At 41.6% G+C, this 22,072-nt stretch overlaps 1 protein-coding gene across 4 annotated transcripts in view; it reads left to right on the top strand.

Moving 5' to 3' along the window:
- The window catches only part of LOC126295481 (uncharacterized), a 28,795-nt gene extending 8,014 nt beyond the window's left edge, over positions 1-20,781 (top strand). For 3 of the 4 annotated variants that reach the window (XM_049988030.1, XM_049988029.1, XM_049988028.1), the window contains 3 exons: positions 2,833-2,924; positions 11,020-11,225; positions 20,123-20,781. The gene's annotated coding sequence lies outside the window, so the exon portion shown is untranslated. Of the gene's footprint in view, positions 1-2,832; positions 2,925-11,019; positions 11,233-20,122 lie in introns of all 4 variants that reach the window. The other variant, XM_049988031.1, reaches the window with a different exon arrangement.
- Positions 20,782-22,072: the final 1,291 nt, after the last annotated feature.

The raw sequence follows: 22,072 nt of genomic DNA, 5'->3' as shown, positions 1-22,072 counted from the left end.
TATAACTAAACTATAAAAATGCTGCAACTGTGCATATAAATATGTGCAAATCTGTAATTAGTAATTTTTCAGAATTTTTTTTTACAAACATCACAAATTTTTTTCGTTACAATCTCACGTTTTACCATTTTAAATTTTGTCGCAAAGAATTCCTATTGTCATACATTTCAACATAAGAAAAATCAGAAGGGTGTTTGTTCTGTTTAATCATTTAAAACAGAAAGAACATAAATAATAATGTACACATTTCATTTTGTGACTCTTACCTAGTGGTCCTAAATGATCACATTCATAAAATTCTAAAAAGCATTCATTCTTTCAAACAAGTTTTCAGTGGACAGTATTATGTCTGATTCAAAAGTATGTAAAGGACCAGTACTTGTGCTTGCACTGGGGGCAGGCAAAGCCATTGAAATGTTTTCATAATGTATCCAGTGACCATGAATAACTTGAGGAAGGGCCACTTGACTTCAGCATCTCTGTATTCTTCACTTATCTCTAGAGATTTTCCAAGCCACCACTGGTTATCGTAGATAGCTGCGACAAATGTTTCTTCTTTAGTAGCGTTAGTAGCAGTGTTTTGAATTCCTAGAGGAACTTGAATGAATTTAGTAGATGAGGAGTCGAGCAGTATATTGCTACCACCTACGTATATCTCGCGAAGAGACTGTGAGGATAAAATTAGAGAGATTAGAGCCCACACAGAAGCTAAACCAAGTGTGCTATGCCCTACGAATCCTTGAATATTGCACAAGCCCAGAAACTGTTCACGCAGCCTACTGTGCACAATTCCCCAGTGTAATGCTGTATGGTATTGTATTCTGGGGAGACTCTACACATAGTCCAAACATTCTCATCACCCAAAGAGGGCTCCATAAGAATGATTAACAAGGCAAAGCCGACTGATAACTGCAGACCTCTTTTCCAAAAGTTGCTCAGCCTACCCCTTGGCAGCCTGTATATACTAGAACTATGCAGATTTGTAAAAAGTAATATAACAAAATTTAATAAAAATGTAAATGTCAATGTCCATGACTATGGTACTAGACAGAAAATAAAACTCCATGTTAAAGAAATGTGCATCTCTGCCTTAAAAAATCTCCCTTCAACAAACACATTAAAATATACAATAGCCTGCCATCAGAATAAAAAGCAGTAAGCCCCTGACTGTATTTAATAAAAATTTAAAATCATTCCTACTCAATCATTGCTTCTACAGTGCAAGCGAATTTATGCTCCATATGGGTGGAAAGAAACATGAAACAATTGCAACAAAGAATTTTGTAAAGAGTAAAACATTAATGGAAGTATGTGCAAAATCTTGCATCTACATCATCTGCTACTAAGCAAATTAAGTGCAGAAAGAATATCCGTCCTGGTACTGTTGTGTATATGTGTTAGAGGAATACAGCACTAAAATACATATGTGTAATGAGTATGTAATTTGTGTTTTCATAAATTTGTGTGTTCATAACTTCCCAGAAAATATGTTTGCGTAAACTTTTGGCATATTACTTCATGCCAGCAAATTATCATAATGTCACCATGTGCATGTCATGTACAGTATTGATCCAGAGGACAACAGACAGACAGCTCAAGCTCAGCCTGTACATTCAGCACTGCCAGTTTCTTCAGACAGCGCTTCTCATGCTGTTTGCTGGAATTTTAAAGCTAAGCGGCAAGACTTGGATTGAATGTATTCTGGATGTCTGTCTTGGTAACCTTAAATGGTGAAATCTCGTGTAATTCACAACTTTCATTAAGTTTCTGAAAAGCTGTAGGTGGATCTGGTGTATATTCTTGATCTTCAGCTTCACATTCATCCATCCCTGGAAGGTCATCCCCCATAGGAGATAAAATGTACTTACGGGATGTTATGCACAGCTTGGTACCTGGGATAAGTTTGAGGGTTTTATATTTCCTTGCCATGGTTAAAGAAATAGGTTTCAAAGATTTCTTAGCAGTCTTTTTTACCATGCTTCTTAAAAGGGTCACTGCAAATGCTTGTCTGTCTTCAAATGTTCCCAAATAGAGCCTTTTGTGAGAAGAAAAAACACTCTCAGTGTTTTAGGTGTTTCGTAGCTTCAATAATCCAATATCAGCTTGATTCAGGCTTGACATGTCTATTAAATGAAGCTCTTCACTTCTACTGCTGCTACTACTACGTCAAACCTTCCTTGGGAAAATTGAAACAATAGATTAAATAAAAACAGTAGGTAGTGAAATACAAAACTGTCTGATTTACAGATATTTCTCACATATGAAATTAAGCCTAGAAATACATCTTTAGCACAAGAAGAAATAATACACTTGTTACATGATTTTACTATGATTATCCCAACACTAACAACTTCACTAATGTAAATATACTTAAATTATGTTTATTCAGTGAGCAGTACTTTAAAGTTGTTTGAAATCTAGTATTTATTTCATTATTTATGAAATTCACAACATTATGTTAACATAAGCTGCTATTAATCTGAGCCTCAGTTAAACTATGTTTGTATTCATTCACTACATAATCTGTGGATATTGTGTTCCACTGAGTGTCATTTTTCTGTTACTTTGGGGTGCTTTTCTATGTGATTATTGGGTTTAATGTTGTGGTATATGAGGAATGGTTTCTTTGTTTTTAAAAGCCTGTTCATCTTAAAGTTCATAGTTTTTTTGATTGTACTGTGGAAGAGAGGGTAGGTGTACTTCAAAAACCACAATACAAGAAGTACAGATATTTTCCATTTTTTCGGTATGACTGAAGTATGTGACAACTGTTTATAAATGGTTATTGGAAATTACTGTAACATAATATCGTATTAATTTGTTATGTTTCAGGTGTGTGAAAGTGTAAGGAAGACAGAATGCCAGTTGAAATAGCTGATCAGGAAATGATGCAGTTTCCTCATCAAGATCTAGATTTGAAACAGGTACACCATTTTTCAGTTATCAATTGCGATTCTAGCAATGAGTAGAATAACCTGCAGATTGTAGCGGAATTGGTTGATTCTGTTGTATTTCAATTTTCATCTCAATGCTTTGCTGATCCCTGAAATGTACTAGAGTATTCGGAGAGAATTGAAATTTTTAAAAGCACCCTAAAAAGTATAATATCGAGTACTAACAACCGCGCGTGATGTGAACTCGAAAGGGCCTGTGTGATTGAACTCGGTCAGTAGTGTGCAGTATGACATTTTGTCATCATCATCGTCGTCAGTCCTGAGACTGGTTTGATGCAGCTCTCCATGCTACTCTATCCTGTGCAAGCTTCTTCATCTCCCAGTACCTACTGCAGCCTACATCCTTCTGAATCTGTTTAGTGTATTCATCTCTTGGTCTCCCTCTACGAGTTTTACCCTCCATGCTGCCCTCCAGTACTAAATTTGTGATCCCTTGATGCCTCAAAACATGTCCTACCAACAGATCCCCTCTTCTAGTCAAGTTGTGCCACAAACTCCTCCTCTCCCCAATTCTATTCAATACCTCCTCATTAGTTATATGATCTACCCATCTAATCTTCAGCATTCTTCTGTAGCACCACATTTCGAATGTTTCTATTCTCTTCTTGCCCAAATTATTTATCGTCCACGTTTCACTTCCATACGTGGCTACACTCCATACAGTATACGAGTACTCCTTCTTTCACCGAGTGGAGCAACCCTGATTTGGCCCGTCACTTGGGAAACTTTAGAATCGATTAAATTTTGTTACCTACACCCATTTCTCATCTCCTTGCCGAGTGGATGTGAAAACGATTCTACCGAGGTGATGTCGAAGATGTGGAAAGCAGTCAACTCACTCGATGTCATTTTCCGGACACGAGAAGAGTGCTACCCGTGAAGAGTGCTACCCGTAACGAAGGACTGGAGAAACTGTGGCGATTTGTCGATGCCGAGCGGAGGCTGTGCCGATTTGAAATTGCCAGCTGTTGACGTTTTGTACGTCGAAATGTCCGACGATCTTCGAGGAGGTGGATAAATTGATGGAGGAGATGCTGCCAAAGGAATAAATGAGGAAAACTGAGATAGGCCAAATTTTAACAGACAGAGATATAATAAAAGTGTGGAGTACAGTAGTGATGAAAGCGATAGAGAGGAGGGCACAGGGAGAGATAGCACAGAGCTTTTGACACTTGACTTCTTCCCGGAGAACGTTTTGCAGCAACCAGGTACCTGCAATACTGGCGTAGTACCAGATAAAGAATGCCACTGTCTAAAAATTTGGTATGTGATTTATATTGACTGACATTACTTTATATGTATGCGCACATAGGAGAACTAAGTTTTCTGCTAAAACGAAAGTATCTTTGGATTAAAAAAAAAAGTATAGTTCCTATGTGTTTAAGTAAATTTCAGGCACACTCAATAATCCAGCATACCTGTTATCCGGACCCGCATGTGCAAGGAATGGACCAAACAGTGAAAGTCTGGTGTATAAAAACATTTTCACGATCGATGTGTAGTTATGCAATATAAATTGTTTTTTGACCTCCTTAGTCAACTTCACCCCAGTGGTAAATTACTCCACATTTTGTGGCACCGTTGCGCAGTCTCGAACTTCTCAGAAAGTAGCTCAGTGTACCGGTTCTCTCGTATCGGTAGAATATCGTAGACTTGCCACCGCTAGTGATGAGTTTTAAAGCAGCGGATGACACGTGTAGGCGGGCACCATCTGGCCCGTCCCTACGGTGTGTGGGTGCTCACCCGCACCAGTAGTTCTGTGGTTCGTGGAGGGTGCAGCCCACAACTAGTCTTATACTGTGGACATTGTACTCCTATGCTTGCAACTTGAAAGTTACCTACCTTTTGCCATTACAAAGCTAACTGTAGCTGCCAGTTCTGAGAATCATTACACACCTGTGACGGTCAGTCGTACTTTGATGAGTCACTTTCTAACGTATTAGAGTGTGTGTAGTTGTGCGCAGAACTTGGTTTGTGTTTTTAACTTGGTTTCCTAATATTTTACCGCTTACTCTTTTCAGGTCATCTCGCGATATCTTGTGTACAAACTGAAACTGACAGTTGTACCGCTTGTGTGTCCTTAAGCTGAAATATATTATTAAAAAAATGTTCATAATGTTTCCCATTCACCATACACGTTTCAGTACCTGCGTGGCAGATCTCACATTATTGATGTGTCTAGTTCAGATCATAAATTTACAGGGCACCATTCGTGGGGACATTTGTGTCAGTATATTATCCTCGGGTGTTCCGTACATTTTATGAACGATTTTTTTAAACTTTTACCTGCTTCACTGTTGCCTGACTTCTGTTATATGCTCTATTGAAAGAATGAAAACAAACTTTTGAGCCGATATTACAAGGGTATGCTAAATGTACGTGTACATATGAAACTGGCTCAAATGTATGAACTGTCCGAGAGAGTGGTACGTAATGCTGTGTTTCGAATAAAATGACAGCCTCAGTAGTAAAGGATAGTTTCTTTCAATTTACTTGTTACGAGTGTGGGCACAAGTACAAAAAATGACATTTATCAGTCAGATTTCTTTAGGAAACTGATAAAAATGACACCTCTAATGTTCCACAAGATGTTTAATGATTGCTCTGCTAATAGTGCTGTTATACGATCAGGGAATGAAAACTAAAGTCAGTGTAACAAGTATTTTAATACTTCAGTCCATCCCAACTGAGCAGCTGAAACTTCGCACGGCACCTCCTCGCCACAGGAGTCTCAATATATTTTTGTCTGACGCGATAGTGAGGTGTCTGTACACTGTCAGCTCTGTACACATTACGAGCTGCAGGTCGAGGAAATTACTCGTACTCTTTCTGACTGTTTGTGACTGTCACGACCAGTTTGACACGGGGCCAGAACGACTCGGTGTTCGGCCCCAAACGATCGGTGTTGGAAGAACTGCCATTCGATCGCACACTTTTGTCTGTGTGCACTCGTGTCTGTTAGTCAAAAACTGTTCCTCGAGCAGAGCTGTTACCTTCGAGTTTTGTTTACGTCAGTCCTTCCGTGTATCCCCCCCCCCCCCCCCCCACACCTCCCCCGAGCTCGCGGTCTTCTCTTCGTCACGAAGCACCGGATCGCCGTCTGACCCCTCTTTGACTGTATGGCTGCTTCGCTTTTCTCTGAAGGTTTCTTCAGTTTTGCTCTGTCCAGTACCTGTTTTCAACAGCTTTGCTCCTTTTTTTAAAAAAATCCATTTGTGACACATTTTGCGCTTTCTGTCGATCTACTTTTTTTTATAGATCTGTACACCCTTTTGGCTACTGCACATTTATATTTTCTTCTTTCATCATCGAATTTAATATCTCGTCAGTTATCTGAGGATTTCTATAGAGTTCCAGCTTTTTGGAATTCTCTCCCTACTTTGTTCTCTATTACATCTCAAAGTGCCCTGTGTATCTCGTTTCGTATTTCTTTAACCTATTTCGGTAAGTCATCATCTGACATCCCCTCTGAAGCGTTCGACAGTCTCCAGTCGTACGAACCTATCTGGGTCCCGTCTCCTTATTTTCTATCTTTTAGCAATTCCTTCAGTTTTAGCTTGCAGTTTTTTACAAATGGTTTAGTCAAATTTCACATCTATGTTTTTCATTTGAAAATGTAGTTTTTATGTCTGTCTTAGCACCGTATAACCTGGCTGAGAATTTCTCGGGTCTCCCGCTCTCTTCCTCGCATGAAAGTCGCCATCTCTCCGATTTGTTCATCGCGGTTCGTGTCCTCCGACTACCACATTGTCACCCAGTTCTGGCAGTCCTGCTGTCGCCAATACGAGCTGCTGCTGCTGCTGCCTGTCGGAAGAGTCGTGTCGGGTGCGCCCGGCCCTCACTTCGGGGGCGCCGCAATGTGTGGACACTCGTCTGGCAGTCGGACACAGTAGATTGATTATCTCGTAGTAGAAATAAGGGGAGGGCACTGAATTCTCTCGCAATACTCCTCGTAACACTAGCGACACGGTACCGGATCCTTGCAAGTGAACAGTTGTGTACGTACCTAGTATTTTTCTTCCCGTCCTTTTCCAACTACATTATACTAGTTGTTGTTGTTGTTTGTTGTTGTTGTTGTAGCTCGCCACACCCCATACTGCCTCGTCGCTGCGTAGGTTGTGCACGCAGCGTCCACTCGAATGTGCTTACTGCAGTCGATCTGTGACGGAGCCACCCTGCATTGTCTCGGAGATAAAACTCTTGTAGGATAACTGCAAGTTCTAGGAATCGTGCAAATGATATGCACTACACAGATTTCTAAATGATGTGGGGACCGGTGACCTTACAGTTTGGTCCCTTCTCCCCTCTTTTAAACCGACCGACCTAAATGATGTGGCACTTTTCCACATTTAATACCACCGTAAAAACTACAGTGATCGTGTTCGGTATCACATCAGACATTTTTATGCGAGTACGTACATCTACCACTCCATTTCACTATACACAGACGTGGCATTATGACATAATCACTGTGAAGTTAAGAGTCCTTTGTAGACTCTGTATTTGCAGAACACGGTGGCTGTAAAGTACGTAAACGGTGTACAGACTCGAGTTTTTGAGACGGTCACCGAGACGATAAAAAGTACAGTGCGTAATGTGGTACGTTCGTAAATTTGAAATAATCAGTACAGTCACTGTGCGAGAAAAGTACATTGTATAAACTGCACCTACAAGCTGAGTAGATGTATACGGTCCAAACATTTTTGTACAAACGTTAAAGTGAACTCCGTGGACACGGAATATTTGTACAGGTGTCGACGAGGTAACAGTGAGCTGTAACTTTTGTATACGGAACTGACACGTAGAGATGTGCCGTAAACTCGAGAATTGACTCTGGCGTGACCTGGACTAGCTGCAGCAACTCGGGATCGTGCACACTTGTCGTACGAGTGCTATCTGGTCCCGTATTGAAAATTTTGGCTGACGTCTGGCATATGAACGAATTGTGATCTCAGAAACTACGAAGTCATTTGAAAAATGGCTAGGTCAGATTTTTCCTCTGAGGATAGACTTAAGGGTATTAACAGTAACTTGGCTTATAAAATGCGTTGTGGTTTAGAAAACCATTTTGTGTGTCTGCATTTGGAATACCACCCTTACTGTTACGAGGGCCGTATTGAAAACTGTGCAAAATTGTGCAAAAATCTCTATTGGTGGCTTAATTGATTAGTGAAGTATGCCTTCTTTTGCTTAAAACCCAGGTCAGCAAAAATATAATGGTAAAGGTCGGAATACAATATGCACAGAAGCAAAATTTGCAAGGGACAATGTAGTCGGGTAATTAGGGTAAATGAAATTTTAATATGTTACAGAAAATTTAGACGTACATGACTGGTATCACTACATCCATAAATGCATATTAGCTCAGTCGTGCTGTAGTAAAAGTTGAGTTATTTGTATCTTTCAATTACTGAGGTTTCCAGGAAAAATAGACACCTCACTGTGATTGGCACTTTGTAAAGAATGCCTCAAGTAATGAACTGAAATGGGGAATGGCTTAGTTAAGATTTTGAAAATGTAATGTAATTAGATAGATAAAAAATCTGCTCGCCAAACAGTGGAAGGAGAACACTCGTATAAAGATATTTAAAATTTGCCTGCGTTCAGAGCCAGTGGCTACTTCTTCTGGTAGAACGGTCGAAGGGGAGGGAAGAGGGGTCAAGGAAAAGGACTGGCGAGATTTTTGGTAAATGGGGAGAGTTCGGAAAAGTTGCCCTGAACCCGGGATCGTGTGTGACGTACCAGAGAGGACGAGAAGGAATGACCGATTCTCGGGGACTGCATCGGACGAGATTTGTAAACTCGAGAGCTTAAAGGTGCAACAAAGGGTAATAAGCGAGACAAAGATTACAGCCAAAACATAGTGCGCTAGTAGAAAACCAGTGTGGAATTACGCTAAGTAGCAAATATGGATGAAACTCGTTTTACTCGGATCTTCCTGTAGAGGTCGATTCTGAGCCGTAAATAGTGGTTTCCGGTAGGGGTGTTACCATTATTATTAGGGATATTATATGTTCTGCATTTGAACTTTTACAGAATGTATCAATCAGTCAAAACTTTTAATTTTACGTACAATCGTAGTTCGTGCTCCCCCCGAGTAAATAGCAGGTAGGAAATTTTCTGTCAGTAAGCACAAACAGCAATGTGGACTAGCAGACTGAAAAAAATGGTCATTGCGTTCTCCTTCACTTTCTCGCCGACCGCAAAAATTGTTTCCAGGCTCTCGTCGATGGTGAAGGTAGGCGGAAAGAATGCACAGACAATTTGAATACCTTTTCCGTAAAGGTATACCAGAAGTAACGACCTTTTGGATATTTATCCACCGACCCGCACAATTTCATTATATTTTCAATAACTGATTATTTTCTTTGATACTTTAATTTAGGTTTTAGATTATTTGAATACCTACCACAAGATATTTCTTAGAAAGTGTATGAAAATTGAAAAAATAAGTAATGAGAAAAATTAATTATTGCAGGGACGGAATAAGAGCAGACGGGAGACTCGGTGCCTGTGCCTACCTCTGCAGTTTTTACCCACCCCCACGTTTCCCTGTTACTAAGTTGTCTTTCACTTCATTTCCCTCCCCGAGAACTGTGAATGTCACCGAGGTGGGGTAGCTCACGTGCTGCCGCCATTCAGATACGAATACTGTAAGTGCGATTGTGCCGCTACTGGGGACGGGTGAAAGCGAGGGGAAACTACGGCCGTTGTTTTTCCCCGGGGTGTGCAGCTCTGTCGTACGGTTTAATGACCGTGGCAAGCTCCGGGGTAAAATATTCCGGAGGTAAAATAAATATCGATAGGTGTATCGTGAGCTCGATCGTTCAGATCTCCGCGTGGGGATAAACAAAACTGGCATTCTACGGGTCAGAATGTGGTACGTTAGATCCCTCAAGTCAGGTACTTAGGCTAAAGAATTTGAAAAGGGATGCGGCTATGTCAAATTTAGATATAGTGGGAATCGGTGAAGTGCCGGGGTGGGAAACACGTCATTTGTGGTCAGATGAGTACAGGGTTATCGAGAAGAAATCGGATAGCGCTAATCTAGCCCCGGTAACGAATAAGAGAATAGGAATGCAGATAAGCTGCTACGAACACCGCAGTGAACGGGTTACAGTAAGTGGTACTGGTACGAGGCCACCAGAGCAGTAAGAGATCGTACTTCGACTCGCTCCGTACGCGACAGACGGGTCGAAAGAACATTAACTTTCCTCTCGAGTAGACACCGGAAGCGAAGTCCGGAATGCAGACGCGGTGCCATCTGATGTCGCCTGTCCGATTTCCCTCCCGGCATCGACAGTGTCACCTTGCCGGTAGTGGCTCGACTTTATCTGTCGCTCCTGACTCCCGAAACGCGAGCCTAGGAACTGTCTGGCAGTTACACCTGTAGGCGTGTAACACACTCGTCCTCCGGAACTGGCAGTACGCTGATTCCTACCCACGCCTCTACATTTGCCAGCCACCTCTGCTGACGAGTTTGACTTTAGTGCCAGATGAGATAGCTGGCAAGGAAATTATTATGTTACTGTCTCCTCACTTTGTCCCAGATTACAACTCAATTACAAAATTGCAATATGGGAATGTAATGTATTTTTGTTTTGTGGTTTCCAAATGTTGAAACATATGGAGAAGGCAAATTGAATTCTCAAGTATGTCGTATATCACAGAGCTGCCGCCACCCCTCCAGCCCTGCCTCCCGTCCTACACACTCCACACTCGTATCCATGCAGCTGTATCGCACCGGCCTAGTAGTGCAGTGAGTGGGCGCGCATGTGTACCTGGACATATGTCTGTTTGCAGTAATTAGTAATATTTTCGGCATGCTGGTAGGAAGCTGCTGTTCTTGCGTGTATTTACAATTCTTAAACAGAAGTGTAACAGGTAATACGTGTGGTACAAAATGCACATGCTAAGCTAAAACTGTGTTTGCATTTAGATATCCCTTTGCCTTCCTAAAGAGATATTGTTTAATGCACGTCATTCTCAGAATTTGAAGTACACAGTTATTTAGTATTACTGTACATAACATATGTTTAATTATGCCCATTTATGTTTATTTCAGAATACCAGATAGACCCGATCAAGTGTAAGGCTGTGATTATACATCAGAGAATGGCCCTACCGGTGTGACTGCCGAACAATCTAATGTGTGTGGGCCGACACAAAAATGGGAAGAACTGACAGTATTGCAAATGGTGCCTCTCCTTAACGACAGAATGACATTTTCTTCTGTTGAAAATGAGCCCAGACCTTCACCTAAGGATAAAGGTTTGTGGTAAATGCCATTTCAGTAAAAATACAAATCAATATAAATTTAATTTCCATTTTATTACCAGAGGGAAGTAAACTAACTAACAAAACTTACAACTTCACCAGTAGAGTTACAGTCCACTCCTATTACGGGTGACACACGTCCCAGACAATCAGCTCGGCTCACTCCAGTGGCTGTACATTTACTAAAGAACTGACCCTCAGACTGTAATAACTCAGTTGGCAGGTTACTGAAGTAATTTATATATAAAGAAACTGCATATGTAAAAACGTTTATGTGACGATTGCCACGTGTGTGAATTTTGGCGTTACGCGGTCGAGGATTCGAATAGAAATGGAGGTAAATAATAATTAACAGATTGCACAGTAGCAACACAAACTGAACACATGCGTGCAAAGTTAGTTTCACAGTGCACTAATCACAAAATTCTTAAGCAGACACTGAAAGCCGGCAGGACTCGTCGCCACTAACAGTCGGTGTGAAAATGAGCAGACAAGTCCTTAACAGTCGAGTCTCGATATTGACTGCAGCAAAACTGCCAACGTACCGAGAGGGCCGTTAAAGTACGAGCCTCCGTTCGCTAAAATTATTTGGAGTCCGACACTCGGCACCCGAAAGCAGTCGAAGTACGTAACCAGTGCACCCACTCCGCCATCCGGACGACCTCGAACCTACTCGCGACGGACTGAAGTCTCCGACAGAAGTGAGGTGTGGGCGAAAGACTGCCATCTGTTCTCAAATACTTTCCACGCTGTCGCACATTGCAGAATCAGTATTATGTATCGAAACAGTCACCACTGTTTCAATGACACACTATTTACATGTGTTCAATCAATGTTAGAATAATCTACAATGTTTACATTCATTTTGTGACCCACTGTTACAAAATTGACACAGTTTTTTGGGAAATTGAGAAATGTGCTGATGTTCAGTTTTACAATACGAAATAGTTACATTAAAATTACAAAATACGTACTGCCAGCCTGGAGAAAATTTGTGCTTTGAGCCTCTAGACACACGTTGTTTCGAGCAAATATTTCACATTCTTTATTTGCACTTCTGTAGCAATTTAATATAACTGTTATTAATAGTCATTTACATACATAACGATTTAAGTATATCTAGTAGTTATATGTAGGCAGTCATTATCGGGAACGATTTGTACTACTATGTGTAGCTTGTCGAGGACTTACATCCGTGTCACATCTGCATATCTAACTTCCACAGGATTGTGTATAACGCTCAAACGATAGAAAATCAGGGACGGAATGTAACATTGTCACGTATAAGAAGGTGTAATTAGACGAATGACCAACACTAACTTCGCTTAACGGAGGTTTATTCGGCGAGAGTGTGAAGCGATCTGCCCGTGGCCAGAACACGTACGGTACATATACAGTTACAGAACATTCCGGTACAACGATTCTAGACATTTGTGGATACTTCTAGAATGTACTCAAACTGAATATAGAAATTAAAATTTTACGATTCGGGCGAGTTTCGAACTCTCGACGCTCCGTGCGACAGTCTGGTACCGTTACCACTACACTACAGTGACTGTTCTACTCGACTTCTCCTGCGACAATATTACGAAAAGGAAAGTAGCCACTCGCCACTTAGCGAAGATGCCGAGTCGCAGGTAGGCACGAGAAGAAGCCCGTCCCGAATAAAGCTTTTGGCCCGTAAGACCTTCACGAAAAACACACACGCGTGTGCACGCGCGCGCGCGCACACACACACACACACACACACACACACACACACACACACACACACACACACACACACACACAACTGCAGTCCGAGACAACTGTAGCCAGACTGCGAGCAGCAGCACGGGTGTACGGTGGGGGTGGGGAGGAGGCAGGTGCGGGGACAGGGAGGGATGGGGGACGGTGCAGTGTGCGGTGCTGTGCTGCTAGGGCGAGGTGGAGGGGGCAGGGCAGCTGTGTGCACTGAGGATATTAGAGGGGGGAGTGGAAAAGGCTGGGTGCTGTGGTGTGTAGTGTTGCAGTGGGAACAGGAAGGCAGAATGGGTGGGGCCAGGAGAGTCACGGGAATGTCAGATATGTTACAGGTAAAGTTCCCACCTATGCAGTTTGGAAAAGATGGTGTAGATGTGGAGGTGCGTAGGGCACGGGCTGTGAAGCAGTCGTCGAAATGGAGGTGCTCACGTCTGGCGGCGATCTCGGCGATGGGGCGGTCTGCGGGTTTCTTGGTTGCAGTCTGTCTGTGGCCGTTCGCGTGGACGGGGACCTCGTCAGTTGTCGTGCCCGTGTAGAAAGCGGCAGCTTAGCTTGTAGATTTGGTTTGACAGGTAGCCCTGCCTCTGGTGGAGTAGACGATGTTTGTGATCGGACTGGAGTAGGTGGTGGTGGGAGGATGTATGGGACAGGTCTCGCATCTAGGTCTATTACAGGGGTACGAGCTGTGAGGTAAGGGATTGGGAGCAGGTGTCGTGTGAGGATGGACGAGTACACTGTGTAGGTTCGGTGGATGGCAGAAAATACCAATGTAGGAGGGGTGGGGAAGATAGTGAATGGGACATTCCTCGTTGCAGGGCACCCAAATCGTATACACAGTGAATTGTAATGATGTGGAAAGTGTCTGCTGTCAGCTGCACTATTTACTATAGTTACTTATTTAGTTTCATTTTCCACAAATCATTTGCACAATCGTAATGGTGCAGCAGACATTGGAGATTAATTTGTAAGTATGGGTACATGCTGAACATTTTACTGTTTTTTCTTTCTTTCTTTCTTTCACCACCTTTTACATTACAATAATAGAAATTCTTCTATGGAATAGAAGGAGTTGTCAAGCAGAAACTTTTTCAGACATTTTATACCACTGGGTACGTAATAATAGCTGCAGATTGTGCACCTTTTCTTGTGCTGTAACAACAACATTAACATTGAGTAGTGAATGTCATTTTTCCATTCAGTAATGTGGTTATGTACATCACAGTCCCATTTGAGCTTTAGTGGATTACTTACAACAAACTTCAAGGGAACGAACATACTGTGACGCAGTAGTCGGAAAGCCCAACTTCTGAGCATCACGTATTATCCTTACGGTACATTTTTGAGTGATGAAAACTTTCTTTCTTAAAGACAGAGTTACCCCAGAACACTGTTCCGTGTGACATTATCAAATGAAAATATGAAAAAAAAAGTCAGCCTACCGATTTGCCTCTTTCCGAGACTTGCAGTGATTCTAAGTGCTGATGTTGCTCGACTGAGTGTGTTTCTTCCAGTTCAAAATCCCATCAGTATGGATACCTAAGAATTTTTGAGTTTCCACCCTATTTATTATTTCTTCACTACGTGCTACTCTTATCATTGGTGTAGTACCTCCAGACCTTTCTTCTCGTTACTTTGTGAATGCTCGGATTGATTACAATACTGGTGCGATCTGCAAAAAGAACTGATTCCGCTTGTGGTGTATTACGCAGGCGATCATTTATATATGTGAGGAACAATAGCGGATATATGAAGAACAGTAGTGGATCTAAGACTAAGCCTTTTCAATTTCGACATTTAAGAAATTTCCAAGTCGATGAGTTGCAACTGATAATAAATACTAAAGTCAGACATTCCGCAGGCAGTAAGCAGACGTGTTTCGTAGAACTCTGACGATCTGGATTGGTAACTGATAAAAATTACTCGTGTGGTGTCAAAACACAGCAGTTGTCTACGTAACTAAAATAAGTGTAAAGCACGTGAGCTTATACATCTCATCAGCATTTGTCACGTACACTGTCTGTATGAAGGAACAAATACAGTACCTCGTTATGAGAATGTGTCGTGAAACTGACAGATTAATAAAGCACTCTTAACCAAAACCATCTGGATACAACCATCTTTTGTAGCGTTAACAAATATACTCCTAAGTGTGATGCGTAAAGTAACGGGAAAAAACTGAGAAATGCAACACTTCATTCAATGTGGAAAGGAGACAAAGATCTATAAATTAGCAAATTAATTACAACACTATCTATTCGTGAAGACAGATACTCCTTTCTAAGAGTATATCTTCTTCCGCTACCGAGATGCGTGCACAAGCCTTTAATATAGTCCTCAGACTGGCTTAAGTTACTGATTTTACGAATGCCGCAACTGGGTAGTTTATGTCCACAATCAGTCGAGATTATTTCTTGAAAGTACCGTGAAACACATACTTATTGCCTGTGGAATGACCAATTTTGTATTTACTATTGCTCCCAGTTTACACACTTGAAAATTTACTGAAATGCTGAAAATGAAAGTGCAGATATTGTAACAAATTGTACAGTCCACCGCAATATGTCGTCGCTCAAAAAATTCGACCAGACTGTGAACTGAGACAAATAACATTTTGTCAGGCATAAGACAATCTGTACGAGAGAAGCATTCGAGAAAAGAGAAACAGCTCTTTTTCATTGTGATGGCATAATTATTTCAGAAAGAGCTGATATTGTTGTTTTTCAATACATAAGTCAGTGTCTATGATTAAATTTATAGTCCCCACTGATTTTAAATAAAACCCAAAGAAATATTCTTCACAACATGAGTAAAATTACTCTGGTCTTTATTTTCATTAAATAGGATGTAGTGACAATTTTAATGTGAAAAAAGGTACAATTGTGATGGAAGCCTATAATCTTGGATAGGGAAGAGAAAGGAAAAATTAGGTTTGCGCAAAAGTTTATTGCATTTTTCCATAAGTTTAGTAAACACAAGAGATATGCGTAACAGAGACTTTAGTCACCAATAATATATTCTCTTTCACTACCTGCAAATTAGCAATTTACTGACGCTTTTCGACCTCCTGATTAGAAATCCTGTGGTTTTGAGGAGAATGTGATGTTCGAAGCACATTTTGAACCGGAAAGAAAGTTCCTTGAAGGTCGTTTGATGGAAAACAGAAAAGGTGGAAATGTGAGAGTGCGAGATCAGGTGAACGAGGTGTGTGCAGAGCGACTTCCTAGCCCGACTCCTATGCAGTGTTTTTTGTCAGCCTAGCAGAATGTGGTTGGGCATTATTGTGGCGTATCATCACCTGTGGCAGTTTCCCGGTCTCTGTCCCCAGACTGTGTCTGCCAGGCAGCTCAGTTGTTGTCAGTAAATGTCGACGGTGAATGTTGCACCTCAGTGAAGCAATTCGTAGTACGCCACGCGGTTGCTGTTGCACCGGATGCATAACATTATGTCTTGTAGAGATGTGCAGGTCTTTGTTCGGGGAGTTGCTGCTCTGTTTGGGCTCGACCGTTCCTCTCTTTTAATTATGTTAGCGTAAAGATACCATTTCTTGTCACCTGTAATGACACGAGATTGGAATAGTCAGTATCGTTCATAAGCCAAATAATAATGAGTGAGCAGAGATGCACATATGGCCACCCATTAATTTTTGTAATTTTGGCTTCGAGCATGCGGTACCTGTACACTTGATTTTTGAACCTTCCCCAAAGTGTGCAAATTTCACATAATGGTGAAATGATGACAGTTGTCAACTACACTTAAGTGAATCGTTGTGAACTAATGCGTGTAAGACACGGATAGCCACTAATGTGAAAATTATCCTCCTCAAAATGAGAAAGGCATTTTCTTGCCGTGCCCTGTCCGGTGGCATACGTGACGCGAATAGTTTCTGGCTGCCTCTTCTGCTGTCGTTCCTCTGTTGATCTCGAGCAGGAAAGTATGTCAAAAGTGTTCTGATTTCTCCTCTTGGCACTCCATTTTCTAGCTCTGAGAGCTCCATTAACTTTCTCCAAATGATGAAATGACAGTATGTAAATTTAGAAAGCAACAGTGAATTACAAATAAAAATTGAAAGTCTATAAACGAACCTGTAGTGACTAGAGCACCGATGTAAAAAAACAAAAATGCTATGAACTTGTGCACCAATCTAATAGTCAGAGAATATGGACACTGATCAGCTATGAACTGTAGACTACAACTGACCAAATTGCAGAATCCCATAAATCAGGGATTTGGGCTTTATGCCAACCGGAGGTTGCCGGATGTTTTAGGCAGAAATTACGGAATATGTAACTAAAACAGGTGGAAAAATACCAGAAATGGGGGACGGGCATCTTCGAGAGACGAAATAGTGAAGCGAGCGAATGGACAGAGCTCAGTAGAAATCTTTGGATAATATACACTATATTAAATTTAATTGATGAAAGGAGAAAAAGTATAAAATGCAGAAGATATAGCAGGGAAAAGGTAACCTGGCTGTCTAAAGAATAAAATTGACAGAAAATGTAAAATGGTGAAGAAGGTACTGTTAGAGGAGAAACGCAGAGCACATACTCGACTAGGGGAAAGTTAGATGCCGCTTATGGGAGAACTTGAAGAGAAGAGTAGTCGTCGAAGAGAGAGTAGTCGTACACATGTCAGGGACTCGGTAGGCGAGCCAGTGCTAAGTGAGAAGTCTGAAAGGTGGAAGAAATATGTAGAAGGGCTTTGTAAAGGAAAGGAACTGAAGACCGTACGATGGGAAGGGGAGAAGAATGGACAAAGATGTGATGGAATAGATAATAATATGAGAATAATTTGACAGAGCACTGAAAGTGCTAAGTTGAAACGACCCCTGGAGTAGAGGACACTGCCTCAGAATTATAGAGAGAGAGAGAGAGAGAGAGAGAGAGAGAGATATCCTTTCTTCCGGGAGTGCTAGTCCGGCAAGGATTGAGGAAAAGTTCTGCAAAGTTAACTTCGTACAACTCGACTAAATTGCAGGCGGATTACAGTCAGTGAAATGAGTGACTGTTCCTCACACGAGCTACTGTTCTATAATTAAAACAGTTATCAAACTAAATACCGTGTGTGTATTGACAGATCGATCCACGAGCTCAGTCGAGGATGGGATAAGTCTGGCACACCCAATTGCTGTTCCAGGTCAGAGCTCAAAAAACTGTTGTGGATAACTTTTCAGAGTCCACGAATCTACGCAGAAATTTTACAAGTACGTAAACATCGCACCGATATTCAGGGTCCGAGACCACGAGCCATCATAGAAATTTTACACGTCTTTAATGCCGATCTGCCAGTAGTGCTCCTGTAGAAAGTGTACGAAATAAAGACTTTATCACCCGATGAGGGAATCGTGACCGACGCTCCGCTTGTGTGACCCTGATGCTATCAGTGATACTTTTTACCTCAGCTACTTTCTCGTGCAGTTGTCTTTCCAGAATTTTCTCAATGCGGTAGGCGTGCTGTGCACTGCCACCAACTTTTACCACGTCAATTCTCCTCAATCTGCAAAGTATTGAACACTGGAAGAGAGCTTTGTAGTATTCGAGCTATGAAATGACGTAGCTGTTTTGTAAATAGCTGTTATATAACTTATTGCTTGTGTGTAACGGCTAGTGAACCCAACGCAGTTTTGCAATTGCCAAAATTTACCGGAATTCAATTGCCAAAATTTACCGGAATTGGATATAAATTCTGATCTGCTCATAAACCCCCACTGCCCAATAATGTCCACCGCCCCCCTCTCTCTGTGCATTTCCTTCCCCCCCCCCCCCCCCCCCCCCTCTCTATGTCCATTTCCTGCCCCCCTCCCACACAGACACTCTCCTTTCCATCTCATCTACCCATTTGCTGACCTTGAGCCCGTTTTATTGTTATTGCCAATGAAAACTTTAATGAGAATTGAAGTTGCTGAATATAAGGGGTAAATCAGTTGCTATTATTGCTATATGGGGTACGACAGACTTCTCCAACCACTCTATCTATGAGGATGGTAGCTTCAGTGACAATATTTCTCATAGTTTTAATCTGCAAATGGGTGGGATTACAAAGTTTTGCACAATACAGAGTCCATAGTAGTATTCTAATCGTAAGGTGATAAGCTGTACGTACAGCTTTCGTGTTTTCTGCTGAAACCGATGCAATGAAGAAGACAAAAAAGCACATAGTTGTGCATACTATTTGTGTCTAAAATTACATGTAAGTAGTACGAATAGTTTTTCTGCCACCAGCAAAATTGAGGAATTTATTGTGCTCGGTCAAAGACGACCTCGGCCTTAGGAAACGTGGTGTGTATAAAATCCCGAGCCAATGTGGAAAATTTCACATCGGACAGATGTGCCGAACCGTGCAAAAACGTCGCATCAGACACCGTCGTCATAAGGGCCTGGGGCAACCTGTTAAACGAACAATAGCGGAGCATTGCCTGGACACGGGACACCGTACGCTTTACGAAAAGACAGATATTTTATCCCCGGCGTCATCTTTCTGGGACTGTTGTCAAGGAGGTCATATGCCCCCTTACGGTGGACAATCTTATCGACAGGGATGCAGGTTTTCAACTGAGCACTGCCTAGAATCCAGTACTAGCTGCCATTTAATCAAAACGGGGGAAACGAGAACTTCCGATTCGTCGAGTGACGCGACACACGACTGAGGTTTCGTTCAGACTTTAACCCCGGGAGCGTCCGGCAGCATAGCTGTTGCCCATAGTGCACGTGCGGATGGCCTTTCTGCAGCCCCCAGCAGGGGTACCGGGAGCGCCGCTTTCCTCCTCCGACGACCATTTTCCCGTGCACGCTTATTGCCGTCGCCCGATCGTTGTCAGTTGCGGCTTGCAGCAGTTACCACCAGCTGATTGTATCAGGCAGTTGCATCGAAGAAATAGTGTGCAAATTACACAGTACGAGCCTGCGGCAAAACCGAGAAGCGTATTTGCAACAGATCCGTCGGGAAAGCATGAAAAGTCACAGTATGAATATATGTGGGAGGAACAGTGCATATAATTTTTAAATGCACCGGTATTGTAGTTGACTGTGACAAGGAAAATGATACTGCACATGTATGAGGATATAAATAATTGCAACACCCTGTCTGTGTATTTTGTGTTACTTTCTTCTTCTTTTTCTTTTGATTTATTTCTGTTTTGTTTTTTGCAGGTTCAGATTTATGTCACAATGTAGAAAACAGAAGATTTCTCACAGAATAACATTCTTGTACACTTGCACCAATGACAAAGCAGTTACAGCAGAGGTAGAGAAATTTGAATACTTAGGGACACACATTAGCAAAATTGGACTGGGCAATAGTGAAGTAAAACACAGAATACAACAAAGCAGAAGAGCAATTGGATGTATCAGTTCCTTTGTGGACCGAGAACATTTCTAACGACAATAAGAAAACGGTGCTACGGATCGGAACCACGGATTTTAAATGTTCACCTTTGAAGAAGAGTAACAACTGTGGAAACCAATTATTTGAGGAGGAGCTTCAGAATATTGAGAGTTCGAACAAGCGCAGATTAAACAGTGGTAGAACATCGTTGAAGTGGTATGCTTATTCACTGACAATGCCAGATAATTGGGGTCAAAGAAATTTTTTTTAAGGGAGACCACGTGACAGGTATAAATGTGACAGACTGTAGCGTTCTCGGAAATGCCACATCGACTAAATAATGGAATGTTGAGGTGTGCACGAAGAGTGTGCCTCAGTAGAGAGCCATGGCAGAAGACAACAACAATACAGCATAATGTGTTATTTATGTATGTATTAATCAATACTATTATAATAATAACTGAAATAAATATTGTGAAACTGAGAGCTTTCTTATTTATTATTACAGTTAAGGTATTCTCGTGTCACAATTCTTTGGTTTCGTGGTTCATATATAGACTCTGTGTTATTAGACAGTATTTTCTTTTGACGAGATCTGAATGACTGACACAAATGCCACAGTAAATTTACAGTGCTTTTACATTCCATTTGTTTCTGATTATTACAATAGACCAGAATGAGGCTATCCAGTGTGGCTGCCCCCCCCCTCCTCACCTCTCTCTCTCTCTCTCTCTCTCTCCTTTTCTTTCTCAGGTGTTGGCCGGCAGACTCCATCGTGGTGACCAGAGGTGCAGATTCAGAAAGTTGATACGGCAATAGCAGGATGTGCGGATTTGTTGACATTAAACTAATGTAAATACATTGGTGTGTAAAATTGTAAATGCTTACCCGGCATCGCTCAGCCAGAAAGACAGTAGTGTTACCACAGGCCTTTGTCACGCTCTGTGCAGTGTAACCACAACAGAAATAATCGAAATATTATTCTGGGAATGTCAGAGTGTTTACAAAAGTCCTGTCTTTGCAGAACCCGTGGTATCAGAAAGGGAAAGAATGAAGTTGGTGTGTTCTATCCAGCAATAACTTTCCTTTCCTCCCCTATCCCCCAACCTCGCACCCCAGTATGACATCTACTTTTTCTCAGTCTTTGCTAATTAAAAAGATGAAATATTTCTTTCTAATACTGGTACAATTGTAACACAGTGAAAATGTTTAGCAGCAGATAAATCTGACAGCTTCCAATTTAGTTCCCAAATAAATCATTAACATATTGTCCCCTGTATTCTCTAACAGAGTTTCCACGTGAAATTTATATGTAAGAAAAATCACGTACCAGGTTAATGCCACAGAATAAGTACAAAGGCTGTCGCAAAACAGCGATTACACTCGTTGAAAATGAATACCCCTTTAATTGAAGCTGATATAAAAGATAATTTTTTAGTGTTACATACACTGAGGTCAAACTTGAGGTGGTATGCTCACAATGAATGATGCTTATCAGTGACAACAGAACAGAGTGATGTACCTTTTGTGTTGTTTCTGGCAGTGTGTCGTCACAGGCTCCTGTCGTATTGCCTCGGACGGAATGTTGTCGCTGGCTTGCTCAGTACTTGCTGAAGGTAACTTTAACCTACCGAGTATAGACTGGGACGTCAGTGGATTTATTGCAGGAGGTGCAGACAGACAGTATTCCAAAGTACTTTTGAATACATTCTCCAAAAAGTGTCTTGGGGAGTAGCCCACACACAATGGAAATATCTTAGATCTCGTAGCAACTG

The sequence above is a fragment of the Schistocerca gregaria genome, chromosome 11 (assembly GCF_023897955.1).
Source record: "Schistocerca gregaria isolate iqSchGreg1 chromosome 11, iqSchGreg1.2, whole genome shotgun sequence".
NCBI lineage: Eukaryota > Metazoa > Arthropoda > Insecta > Orthoptera > Acrididae > Schistocerca > Schistocerca gregaria.
Note: the sequence above shows the minus strand (reverse complement) of the source record. Positions and strands in the feature narration are given on the sequence as shown.